Source organism: Argopecten irradians, chromosome 8 (assembly GCF_041381155.1).
Source record: "Argopecten irradians isolate NY chromosome 8, Ai_NY, whole genome shotgun sequence".
NCBI classification, from domain to species: domain Eukaryota; kingdom Metazoa; phylum Mollusca; class Bivalvia; order Pectinida; family Pectinidae; genus Argopecten; species Argopecten irradians.
In genome coordinates, this window is record NC_091141.1 from 23,769,278 (window position 1) to 23,783,265 (window position 13,988).

Genomic DNA, 13,988 nt, shown 5'->3' on the forward strand with positions numbered 1-13,988 from the left:
GTAACCTGGCAAGTGGCCCTCACATGGATTCATGTCTACTCATGAACTAATAGCCCGGTGGAGGGCTTGTGGGAAAATGTCTATCTGAGCCAATCTCCACATTAGGTCCTGTAATAGACCGCGATACCTCGTGTTAATAGCAGAGACACAACCCACCCGAATGGATAAATATGTTTCTAAATACCCAGCCATTTTAACAATGGGTTATGGCATATCCGGGTTTTCCAGTCGCCTGTTGATCTAGACTATTTTCGGAGCTAATCAATTCATAATGCACTAGGTGCCGGCTTATATAAAAGTTTTTTCTACCAAGCTCATGTTTTCTTATAATAACCATCTAACTTCCTAAATGATAGTTTAAAATTATTTCAAAAATATATCAAGGTCCCATGTCGTTCTAATGGATGTGCTGTGTTGGTCGTAAATGGACGAATAACCCCTTACCCACCTTGTCGAGGAATAGAAAACCTGTGTTGGTCGAAATGACGACAAGGAGTAGGGTAGAAGCTTGTTGACGGCTTTTATTTATTCAAAGTGTAGACAAGAGTTCTCACTTTCTCTCTCTCTCTCAAAAGGTGATGCCCTAGAGGAGGGCGGTGACGTAGGTGTATGTGATGTACCACCCCGCGGAAGTACCCAGTCTCAGTCTTATTCCCGTCTGATGTCCGTCTAATTTCAGTCTAGTTTCAGTCTCCAAGTTTCAGTCAGTTCCGTTCTCCGTCTGGTTTCAGTTCTGACTGGGGCCTTATTGCGGCCCTTGTTGGGGGGCTATTTATAATGATTGGGTACGTGACTGGGTACACGTGCCGTTGGACAATGCTTGCCCCAAAGGTTACCCAGCTAGCTCATCATAAACTGTCAAAATTTACTAATTTTAATTCAGAATACAATATAGCCTTACCGGCGCCTGAATGCAGGCTTAACAAAATAGAAATGTTTTGATTTTCTGACTGGACTTGGTTTGAGGCTGGACAGAACCGCCAGTAATATGCACATTTTGCACAAAACTATACTGCGCAGTTAAACAGGTGTGTGGACCACGTGATGTCCTGTTCCATTCCTTCCAGAACATATCCACGTAGAAGTCCCTACCATAAGCCATACCTATGTCGGTAACATAATTTAACAAGTAAGTTGGCTCACCTAGTTAAACACGTGCATAGACCGTGCCGATGATCCTGCCATGCTTTCCCCAGAACATCCCACGTAGTCGCTACTAAAGAATGTGCCGTAACAATTTACTGATTATTTCGGTCACCAAGCTTTGGCCATCGCTTAAAAACAACAACCTAACTCTGGCTGGAAACATGAGTAAACAATCCCGCGTTACTGACCTTTAAATATACTACACATCAGTACTAGGTATAAGCAACATTATATACACCACAATAATGCACTATGAAATTAAACACAGCCTAATAAATATATACATGGTTGTTATTAAATAACTAATACTGTACTCTTTATAAAATACACTATAATTTAACTCCAGCCCCGCGATCCACGATTATACACGGCTAACATGACAACTTCTGTCAAGGTTCAACAGGTACCACCACTTCCTGTTTACCTAGCGGGAATATTCAAATATCATATCTAATTAATGATATTCCATGGGACTTAAGCAGGGCTACTAGCCTGTCTATCTCTATAGGGGTTATAATCGTCTATCACCAATAATATCATTGGGCTTAATGCCAGGTAGACATTTCCGCTGTCCGGTCGAATTGTCGTTTCGGCTCTAATGGGATACCTCAAAAACCAAGCCAAAATCACAAAATTATCTACGCTTGTGGGATTAGGGTAAACAGTACCCAGAACTGTGATCATCCATAATCTTCTTTGGAGGTGTCATCACCCGTACTTTGTACAAACTCCATTTAAACATCGTGTAGCTCACTTACTTTAACCGTCACCGCCATGTTCATTTTTCTCTCGGAACGCTTCTAAATTGTGGCGATATCAAGGGAGATGTTACCAAGCAGAATGTTAGTTATTGTTGTATTGTATTTATAGTCAGATGACACTTAGGGCCAATTAGATCTCTTCTGGCTCCACTAATATACACGTCAGGTGGTCATACACACAACACTCTGTCATACTGACGGCTCCACTAATATACACGTCAGGTGGTCATACACACAACACTGTGTCATACTGACGACTCCACTAATATACACGTCAGGAGGTCATACACACAACACTGTGTCATATTGACGGCTCCACTAATATACACGTCAGGTGGTCATACAAACAACACTGTGTCATACTGACGGCTCCACTAATATACACGTCAGGTGGTCATACAAAACACTGTGTCATACTGACGGCTCCACTAATATACACGTCAGGTGCTCTGTACACACAACCTGTTCCATCACTGACTTCTCCACTAATATAGCACGTCAGGAGGTCATTCATACCAACCTGTGTCTTACTGACGTCTCCCCCTAATATACACGTCATGGTGGCAACACTTACAACACTGTGGTCCATACTGACAACACCACTACAATATACACGTCAGGTGTCATGAGCTCCCACACACACACAGTCCTCATACTGACAACCCACTCATAGTACACGGTCAGAGTGGTCATCACACTACAACACTGTGTCATACTCACGGCACCACTAATATACCACGTCAGGTGGTCATACACACAATACAGTCCTCATACTGACAACACCACCAATATCCACGTGAGGTGTCATACATACAACCCTGCTGTCATACTGACCGGCTCCACTAAGATACACGTCAGGTCGTCATACAACAACACTGGGTCCATACTGACGGCATTCCTCTAAGATGTGACACGTCAGGTGGTCATTTTACTCACTAACTCTGTGGTATACTGACGCTACTTCTCGTCTAATATACACGTCCAAGGTGGTCATACACTTACAACACTGTGTCATACTGACGGCTCCACTAATATACACGTCAGATGGTACACACAACACTGTGTCATACTGACACTCCACAACACTGTCATACACACAACACTGTGTCATACTGACGAGCTCCACTAATATACACGTCAGGTGGTCATACACACAACACTGTGTCATACTGAACGCTCCACTAATAATACACGTCAGGTGGTCATATACACACAACACTGTGTCATATTGACGGCTCCACTAATATACACGTCAGGTGGTCATACATACAACACTGTGTCATACTGACGGCTCCACTAATATACAAGGCCACGTCAGGTGGTCATGACACACAACACTGTGTCATACTGACTGCTCCACTAATATACACGTCAGGTGGTCAATACACACAACACAGTGTCATTACTGACGGCTCCACTAATATACACGTTCAGGTGGTCATACACACAACACTGTGTCATACTGACGGCTCCACTAATATACACGTCAGGAGGTCATACACACAACACTGTGTCATAGTGACGGCTCCACTAATATACACGTCAGGTGGTCATACAAACAACACTGTGTCATACTGACGGCTCCACTAATATACACGTCAGAGTGGTCATACACACACAACACTGTGTCATATTGACGGACTCCTCTACATAAACACGTCAGGTGGTCCATCAGTCATACAACACTGTGTCATACTGACGGCTCCACTAACAATACACGTCAGGGTGGTCCGGTACACACAACAACAGTCTGCGTGTCATACTTTGACGGCCCTTCACTAATATACACGTCAGGTGGTCATACTACACAACACTGTGTCATACTGACGGCTCCACTAATATAACACGTCAGGTGTCATACAACACAACACTGTGTCATACTGACGCGCTCCACTAATATACACGTCAGGTGGTCATACACACAACACTGTGTCATATTGACGGCTCACACTAATATACACGTCAGGTGGTCATAACACACAACACTGTGTCATATTGACGGCTCCACCTAATATACACGTCAGGTGGTCATACACACAACACTGGTGTCATAACTGACAGGTCACTTACACTATCATGTGGTATACACGTCAGGAGGTCATACACACAACACTGTGTCTATTACTGATAGGCTCCACTAATATACACGTCAGGTGGTCATACACAACAACACTGGTGTCATATTGACGGCTCCACTAATAACTTACACGTCAGTGTGGTCCATACACACAACACTGTGTCATACTGACGACTCCACTAATATACACGTCAGGTGGTCATACACAACACCACTGTGTCATACTGACGGCTCCACTAATATACACGTCAGGTGGTCAAACACACAACACTGTGTCATACTGACGGCTCCACCTAACATACACGTCAGTTGGCCTTACATAACAACACTGTGTCATATTGACGGCTCCACTAATATACACGTCAGGTGGTCATACACACAACACTGTGTCATACTGATGGCTTCACTCTATATTACACGTCAGGTGGCCATACATACAACACTGGTGTCATAGATGACTACTCCACTAATATTACACGTCATGTAGTCATACACACAAACACTGTGTCATACTGACTGCTCCACTAATAGTACACGTCAAGTGGCCATACATACAACACTGTGTCATATTAACGGCTCCACTAATATACACAAACACTGTGTCATATTGGTCGGTCACTTAATATACAGTCAGGTGGTTCATACACACAACACTGGTGTCATATCTTGACGGCTCCACTAATATACACTCAGGTGGTCATACACACAACACTGTGTCATATTGAACGGCTCCACTAATATACACGTCAGGTGGTCATACACACAACACTGTGTCATACTGACGACTCCACTAATATACACGTCAGGAGGTCGTACACACAACACTTGTGTCATAATGACGATCTCCACTAATATACACGTCAGGAGGTCGTACACACAACACTGTGTCATACTGACGACTCCACTAATTATACACGTGAGGTGGTCGATACACAACAACACTGTGTCAGTAGTGACGACTCCACTAATATACACGGTCATGTAGTCATACACACAACACTGTGTCCATACTGACGACATTACCACTAATATTACACGTCAGATGGCCATTACAGTACATACAACACTGTGTCATTTACTGACGACTCCACTAATATACACGTCAGGAGGTCATACACACAAACACTGTGTCATATTGACGGCTCCACAAAAATATACACGTCAGGTGGTCATACACACAACACTGTTTATACTGACGCCTCCACTAATATACACGTCAGGAGGTCATACACACATACACTGTGTCATAGTGACGACCTTTCACTAATATACACGGTCAGGAGGTCGTACACACAACACTGTGTCATACTGACGACTCCACTAATAAACACGTCAGATTGCCATTACAGTACATACAACACTGTGTCATACTGACGACTCCACTAATTATACACGTCAGGTGGTCATACACACAACACGTGTCATATTGACGGCTCCACTAATATGACACGCCTCAGGTGGTCATACATACAACACTGTGTCATTACTGACGGCTCCACTAATATACACGTCAGGTGGTCATACACACAACACTGTGTCATAGGGACGACTCCACTAATATACACGTCAGTAGGAGGTCATACCATGACAACATACTGTGTCATACTGCATATAGAATAAAATAATAAACACGTCAGGTGGTCATACACACACACACTGTGTCATACTGACGACTCCACTAATATACACGTCACGGTGGTCATACACATAGAACACTGTGTCATACTGACTGCTCCACTAATATACACGTCAGGTGGTCATACACACAACACTGTGTCATACTCGACTCCACTAATATACACGTCAGGTGGGGTCATACATACAACACTGTGTCATATTGACGACTCCACTAATATACACGTCATGTAGTCATACACACAACACTGTGTCATACTGACTGCTCCACTAATATACACGTCAGGTGGTCATCCTACACACAATACTGTGTCATACTGACGGCTCCACTAATATACACGTCAGGTGGTCATACACACAACACTGTGTCATATTGACGGCTCCACTAATTATACACGTCAGGTGGTCATACACACACAACACTGTGTCATATTGACGGCTCCACTAATATACACGTCAGGTGGTCATACACACAACACTGTGTCATATTGACGGCTCCACTAATATACACGTCAGGTGGTCATACACACAACACTGTGTTATATTGACGGCTCCACTAATATACACGTCAGGTGGTCATACACACAACACTGTGTCATACTGACGACTACACTAATATACACGTCAGAAGGTCGTACACACAACACTGTGTCATACTGACGACTCCACTAATATACACGTCAGGTTGTCATACATACAACACTGTGTCATACTGACTGCTCCACTAATTACACGTCAGGTGGTCATACACACAACACTGTGTCATACTGACGACTCCACTAATATACACGTCAGGAGGTCATACACACAACACTGTGTCATATTGACGGCTCCACTAATATACACGTGAGGTGGTCATACACACAACACTGTGTCATAGTGACGACTCCACTAATATACACGTCATGTAGTCATACACACAACACTGTGTCATACTGACGACTCCACTAATATACACGTCAGATGGCCATACAGTACATACAACACTGTGTCATACTGACGACTCCACTAATATACACGTCAGGAGGTCATACACACAACACTGTGTCATATTGACGGACAGGAGGCTCCACTAATATACACGTCAGGTGGTCATACACACAACACTGTGTCATACTGACGGCTCCACTAATATATACACGTCAGGAGGTCATACACACAACACTGTGTCATACTGACGACTCCACTAATATACACGTCAGGAGGTCGTACACACAACACTGTGTCATACTGACGACTCCACTAATAAACACGTCAGATGGCCATACAGTACATACAACACTGTGTCATACTGACGATCCTCCACTAATATACACTGTGTCAGGTTTGGTCATCAGGAGTCGTCACACAACTGTGTCATATTTGACGGCTCCACTAATATACACGTCAGGTGGTCATACATACAACACTGTGTCATACTGACGACTCCACTAAATAAATACACTTTATTTCGGAATGGTGTAAAATGTATATACAGTAACCTGTGTAAGACTTGGGATCTCTAAAGTTGTAAATTAAACCTATCCGTGTATTGAATAACACAGTTTGAGATTTTGTGTCATTTCTTAAGTCCGGTCATGCTTGCACTATTAGCGTACACTAGCTTAGTTGAAAACTTTTGAATTTATGAAACACTTTATCGCATACCTACAAAAACTATTTTGGGAGAATTTTAACGGCAAAATTTGTTGTAAATATGCAATAGAGTCGGACATCTTGTTCCGCCGTCCTCAAATCCTAGCGTAACCACAAGGATCTGAGAATAAGCTACAGTTCATTTCAATATGGACCAATCAAAGAGCCCATAGACCATGTTTACACGTTTAAGGGGTCTAGGTAAAAATCGTTAAACTCACACTCTACAAAGTACGTATATATTGCGAAAGGTGGAAAGCTCCCCGACACACACAAAAAAACCAAGAAAAATCTACCACGCCTACGCTTTAGCGGCCAAAAATCATTTTCCTAGGAAGTCTTAAGAAACAGATTACTATCGTTGGAAAGAGCGATGCTTTTCTGTTTAAAATCGTATAAAATGGTCCATGGGCACTGTGTTGGGTGTACATTGATATACACTTTAGCTAATTATCAAACTCTTGTGGGCGTAACTTCTTGGTTTCTTGATGTCTCTTCATCGTTTTTGAAATTACGTTAGATTGAATTTCGTGCCCGTTAATAACCGATATTTATCTAATTGTCACTGTACACATGTACAGTACCTATGTCTGGCTATTAAACCCAATGTATGATAATTCTCGATATTAACATTGGCAGTTACATGTGGATTTTGGTGTACTAATTTCTTCAGAGTTCAAGAGGTCACAAAAACTGAGTTTAAGTCAATGTGAGGATTCGTTGAATAACGTTAAAGTATTCTAAAACTGAAAAAGTATAAATATCTTTGTATATTTGGTTTATCGGTAGTCAGACACTGTCATTGTTTAATCGGTTGTTCATGACAACACAAATCGAACCAAGTATTTCCCCCAAAATCATCAACTGTTTATCAAATAATATTCTTTCTTATACAGACGTATCCGAACGCGTTTTGTAATTAAACTTTAGCTTTTTTTCTTTATAACTGGAACGACTAATGACTTTGCCCGTGTCTCACTAGTGCAATTAAGCATTCGTTGTCATATTTTGACATGCATCGGTGTGTGACATAAATTGGTTGTTCTACCATATTTATCATGGTGCGGATATATGTTAAAACACAGTCACGTGATATATATTTCTATTATGGTGTGTTAATTCGCAACAAGTATTTATAAGTATATTTAAGTCCTTGTGCGTGCTATTTGATATGCTTTTTTTTAATTACAATAGCCGATGTATGCAAAACTGTTACTGTATATCAAGCGCATTACGGGATAAACTAGTGTACCCATTTCTAGTCTACTACAAAATGAAGATAGCATTACCAGTATTTGAAACTTTACTTGAAGCTTTCCTAAGTCGTCTTACCGCATACACGTTAAAATTTTGTCTAATGAATTTAATTCTAAAAATAGTACACAAATTGGTCCATTTTTCATGTCATTTTCTGAAAGAAAGAAATCCAAACCGTACACTCACTTTTGTTTTTAACTTGTGTCTCAACCGTACACTATTGAAATTCAAAACCGTTGCGACACTAGTGTGATATCGAACACAAATTGTTGTATTTCATAAGTAATTTCAACATTATTGTAAACAAAATATATACCAATGGAAACTGGAAAGTCTAAAAATTTCCAATATTGAATCACAATAAAACTATACCTCAATATAAGTAGGCAAATCGAAGCTGAACGAAAAATTTAGCTGTGTTTTCTGTCATGTGTGATATTCAAATGCATTTTTTGAAATATAAGAAAACAGATAATAATATATTCTTTTGGTATGGTTGAAACTTATCATACTCTTCAGCAATCACTACATACCATGAATCATGGTATCAGCCGTAACGCCAGCAAATTAGTGATACAAAGCACGGTACCGTGGTCTTCATGTCGCCGAAGCGATACCGGAAACGAATCAAAACATCGTTGCCGTACTAGTTGCACTTCAGTGAAGTTGTAATGCGTGAAATGATGTGTAATGGCGTGGGTATTACTAGGTACGCTCCAAACCAGTTTAATTATTTACCTTTCTCTGGTACATTCATTCATACCATGGCCGATATGGGACTAGTATTACCAATATGCCTACACAAATTTTGTAATCTAGTGATACCATTATGCCGAGCTTTTTTTTTTTTTTTTTTTTTTAATTTGCCTAGGATTTTTGTAATTGTAAAATACTTTCTATATAGGCTTCTATCGGCCATCGAACATTCAAGCATTAGGTAAATTTCAAGACTTCTTGCCTACCTTGCTGATTTTGATGTGATTCATATTGCAGCCCTTCTAATATGCTGTATAATATTATACAAGTATTTTTGACAGTCCCCAACATAATGTCTAGCTTTAACTTCTCTTGTTTACTATTCTAACGTTTCTAGTGATAGTATGTGTCTGTTTCGCACAAAAAAAATGTTTGTCCAGGCAACATAATGCATTCAATGACGTAAAAAAAACATCCCGGCACCATTCTCGCGTAGTCATACATATAGTTATTACAACTTGATTTTTCCATCCATCACATCAAATAAATGTGACAAACATTGACATCAGTCTATTCTGTGGCTATTGTACCACACTTCAGGTGTCGTCGGGAGCTGGATTATCAACAGGTGGGGCTGTCGGACTTCTATCATCGTCGGCTCCGTCATTATGACGTCAGGACTGATAGCAAGTGCATTCATGACGTCATTAGAACTTATATTCCTCTCATACGGCTTTATTGCAGGTAAGATTATCATGTATTCTTGATAAAATTTCAAAAACAAAGCGTTTACAAATTTTTCATTGATATCTATCTCCTAAAGCTTGATCACCCTAACTTGTTCAGTTTCTAATACATAAGGGGGAATAATTACAGAAATAGGGAGTATATATAGCTGTTCATGTCAGTTTTAGTCAATTGTTGCACAATAAACAGTATTTGGCGACCGCGTCTGTTTATGAGATATTAAAAAATGATAATAATTAAACACGTAGGTTGTTGACAATAGCTATCTAGTAAATTATATTGTTTAAAAAGTATTTGCCAATATTTCATAGTTTTGCACAACATATATAATAATGAGTCTGTTATAGATGCTCCACCGCTGACAAATGGTATTTTTTCACTATCAAAAACAGTAGCAGACGATTTAGTATTTTTCTTCAGTTAAAAAAGTTACTTACTTTACACCATTAACACCATTGAAAAGTTTGAGCTTCTAATTTTACTTCAAGTTAAAAATATGAAAAATAATTAATTGCATCCCGAAAAAATTCCGTGTCAATATATCCTATATGGAATGAAGTAATGATTGCGCTTGCACCAAAGGGGAAATAAATTATTTTATATTATTTTTTGTGTTAATTAGACATATATATATACACGATTAAACACCAATTATTGTTCAAATGACGAATAACATTTATGCTCTGTCGGCGGTGGAGCATCTTTAATAAGTCATTTGTGTATTCCTCGTATTATCAGGAAGTGGTTCTGGAATTATATTTACAACGGGACTAGTGGTAGTCGGGCTGAACTTCGAGAAAAAGCGGGGCATAGCAACTGGAGTCGCCTCATGTGGTGCCGGTGTGGGAGTTTTCATTTTATCGCCAGTTATCCAGATGGTGAGAGACGACTATGGAAACAGTGGATTCTTCTTTATAATGGCGGGGATCGCTCTTAACATGTCTGTCTGTGGGGCATTGTGCTTCCCCTCTTATCTAGAATATCATAAAGACGAAATAAACGTTTCAGACACCAATCTGTCAGTGTCGTTCATAAGTCTACCTAAAAAGACCAGATTTTGTGAAAGAGTAAAAGTTTTTACCAGTATACCATTCATAATGATATGTTTCAGTCTATTTTCTAGCCATGTAGGAATTTACATGATGTATGTACACCTACCATACTTTTCAATATCATGCGGAACGCCTACATTCCAAGCGTCCTTTCTAATGACTGTAACTTGGATAATGAAATATCGAGGTTCCTCATAGGTCTCGCTGGAAATACAGAAAACATATCCAACTCCATTCTATACTTCGGAACGTTCGCTCTTCTTGGTGTATCGACGTTGCTGTTCCCTTACTATGGTACCAGTTTTGCTGGACAGACAATATATGCTGCCTTTCTGGGGTCCTATTCCGGATGCTGTTACGTCTTACTGAACATCATTACACCACATCTGGTAGGGGTTCAGAATTTAGCGACTGCGTTTGGTATAGAGATGGTATTCACTGGTGTCGGCACCCTGATTGGACCTCCATTAGCTGGTAAATATTATATATAGAGATTCCCCAACAAGTAACGGTTGTTTATCAAACTCGAGTTAGTTAATTTTCAATTTTTTAAAAGACACGAGCTTTAGCGAGTGTCTTTGGGAAATTTGAAAATTAACTAACGAGAGTTTAGATAAAGATGATTAACAACAGTCACGCGTTGTGAAACTTATTTATCCCATAACTTTAACTCAGTATTTATACCGTGGTGATCATTCAGGGAAACTTATCACCATGCAACGTGTAATGATATCTTTCCGCCATAAACTATAGTGCCTTGATAGTGAACTAATATTCTATTGTTTAATACTTTCAATAAGCTTCTACCTGAATACAGTAAATACACTGGAGTGTGTAAACAAAAATGATAACCAATTGCTATGGAATTTATCACATGGTTTTTCCATTGTGAAACATGCATAGTTATGAGATAAGTACCGTTTCCCTCATAACTACAGGTGTAATACTGACTGGTCTAATGCAATACGTTCATGTTGCCTGCAACCGTATTGTATAGACACGTGCCCATTGTTTATCAGAGACTGGTCTGATGTTACTTAAAATGATACAAGCATGATTTGCTTCGGAAATATTATACAGTACAAGTTTTCATATATAGAGAATTGAGTTACATTCACAGTTTTTATAACTTATTAGGATATCAAAGTTTTAGTAAAACTGCAATAAAAGGTCGAGGTATGAGAGAAATATACTCTTTCACATGTGGATATGAAGAATAAAGATATCCTACTCTCGGAATCACAAAATGTTGTAAACCCCAGACAAGCCTCCTGTTTGACATTTTGTAACCATCAGGTGGAATATCCCTATTCTTCATATCCACATATCAAAGCAGAGCTCAAAAATAATGCTTTTTACTTGTTATTTGCAAGTAGATGTAACCGAATAGCAAGTGGGAAAACATGCACTTGCTGTTTTAGCAAGTGGTTTTCATCAGGGAACACTGTAGCAATGACATAATGATTGTGAATATATTGATTTTATTGGAAAACATGGTGTCACCGTATACCATTTTAGCAAGTTCAAATTTAGAGCACTGGCTGTTTTAGTAAGTGACATAAAATATATATTTCGAGACCAGAAAAGAGTATTTTAATACATGTATACTACTATAGGAGGTGGTTATCAACATGTGCAATATATGTCCTGTGTAAAACAGTTAACATTTCTCCAGCTTGGAATCTGATCTGGTGAATTGTTTGTTAATGCCCTGCCAAACTATGGCACCGTATACCATTTTAGCAAGTTCAAATTTAGAGCACTGGCTGTTTTAGTAAGTGACATAAAATATATATTTCGAGACCAGAAAAGAGTATTTTAATACATGTATACTACTATAGGAGGTGGTTATCAACATGTGCAATATATGTCCTGTGTAAAACAGTTAACATTTCTCCAGCATGGAATCTGATCTGGTGATTTTGTTTGTTAATGCCCTGCCAAACTATGGCCGTAAAACGACTGAATCCGTTGCTTCTGTGCTATATGAGATGTCCATGCCAGTTATAAGACTAGGTGTATTATATCAACAACCAAACTGTAACCTGTAATTAATGTAGTGAAACACGTAATCCCTATTGTAAATAAAATAACGATTCCATGTTATTGTCTACCATTGATTTACCCCTTCTACATTCCAGCAGAAAAATGTGAAATCGTTAAATTATTCTTTTAGGTTTTATAGTCGACTCCGGTGGGACCTATGGGACCTCCTTCAGTGTGGCGGGTAAGTACAGTTTTGTATAGTGGAGGGTTCAATTTCGAAATCCCGAATATTGTTCTGACAAAACTATATTAAAATGTTAATAGGATTAGACATCAGTCTAGTCAATTTTAGTACTTACCTGATATTGGTAGTACAAACTAACAAAACAAACATGAACCATATTCATGTACATGGTAACTTACTAGGTTTATGAAGATATGTAGAGGTAACTCCTAGGTGAAGAAATATATTAGTATTATTCCTATTCATTGTAATTATTTAAATCATCATCTATTTTCGAAAGATTTGATGTGTTTACCAAATTTGTAGTGATGTGATTCTAAATATAGTTCGTGGTATGTTTAGTCACCGCAGCAGGCTTCTGAAGGGTTGTTTTTTTATTGGCGGAATATCATTAGCTTCGCTATATCAAGTTTATTAATTCCTGCTCCAATTTAAATACCCGCGTATGATATCTAACATTTGACCTTTGCTTTTGTTTAAATTGTTCAAGACGTGATGATAAGTGAACAAGTAAAGACAAGCTTATATCTGTTGTTACTCTACAAAACTACCCAACTCGTTTTATGTTCATATTATACAAATTAATGTATGTACCTTTAAATTAGTAGTATTATCCGAGCTCTTCGAGTTTTCCGAATTCGAATTATCAGAGTTCTTCAAACAAAGATAAATGAGGGAATTCGGCCGGGACCGACAAAGTACTTCGTATTAAGCCGGGTTTGTCGAATTATCCGAGTTCGTATCTACCAAGT

The 13,988-nt window shown here is 39.2% G+C and overlaps 1 pseudogene; it reads left to right on the forward strand.

Annotated features, from left to right (window-relative positions):
* The first annotated feature begins 9,045 nt into the window (after window positions 1-9,045).
* Window positions 9,046-13,550, forward strand: LOC138329797 (monocarboxylate transporter 12-like; annotated as a pseudogene).
* The last annotated feature ends 438 nt before the right edge of the window (window positions 13,551-13,988 follow it).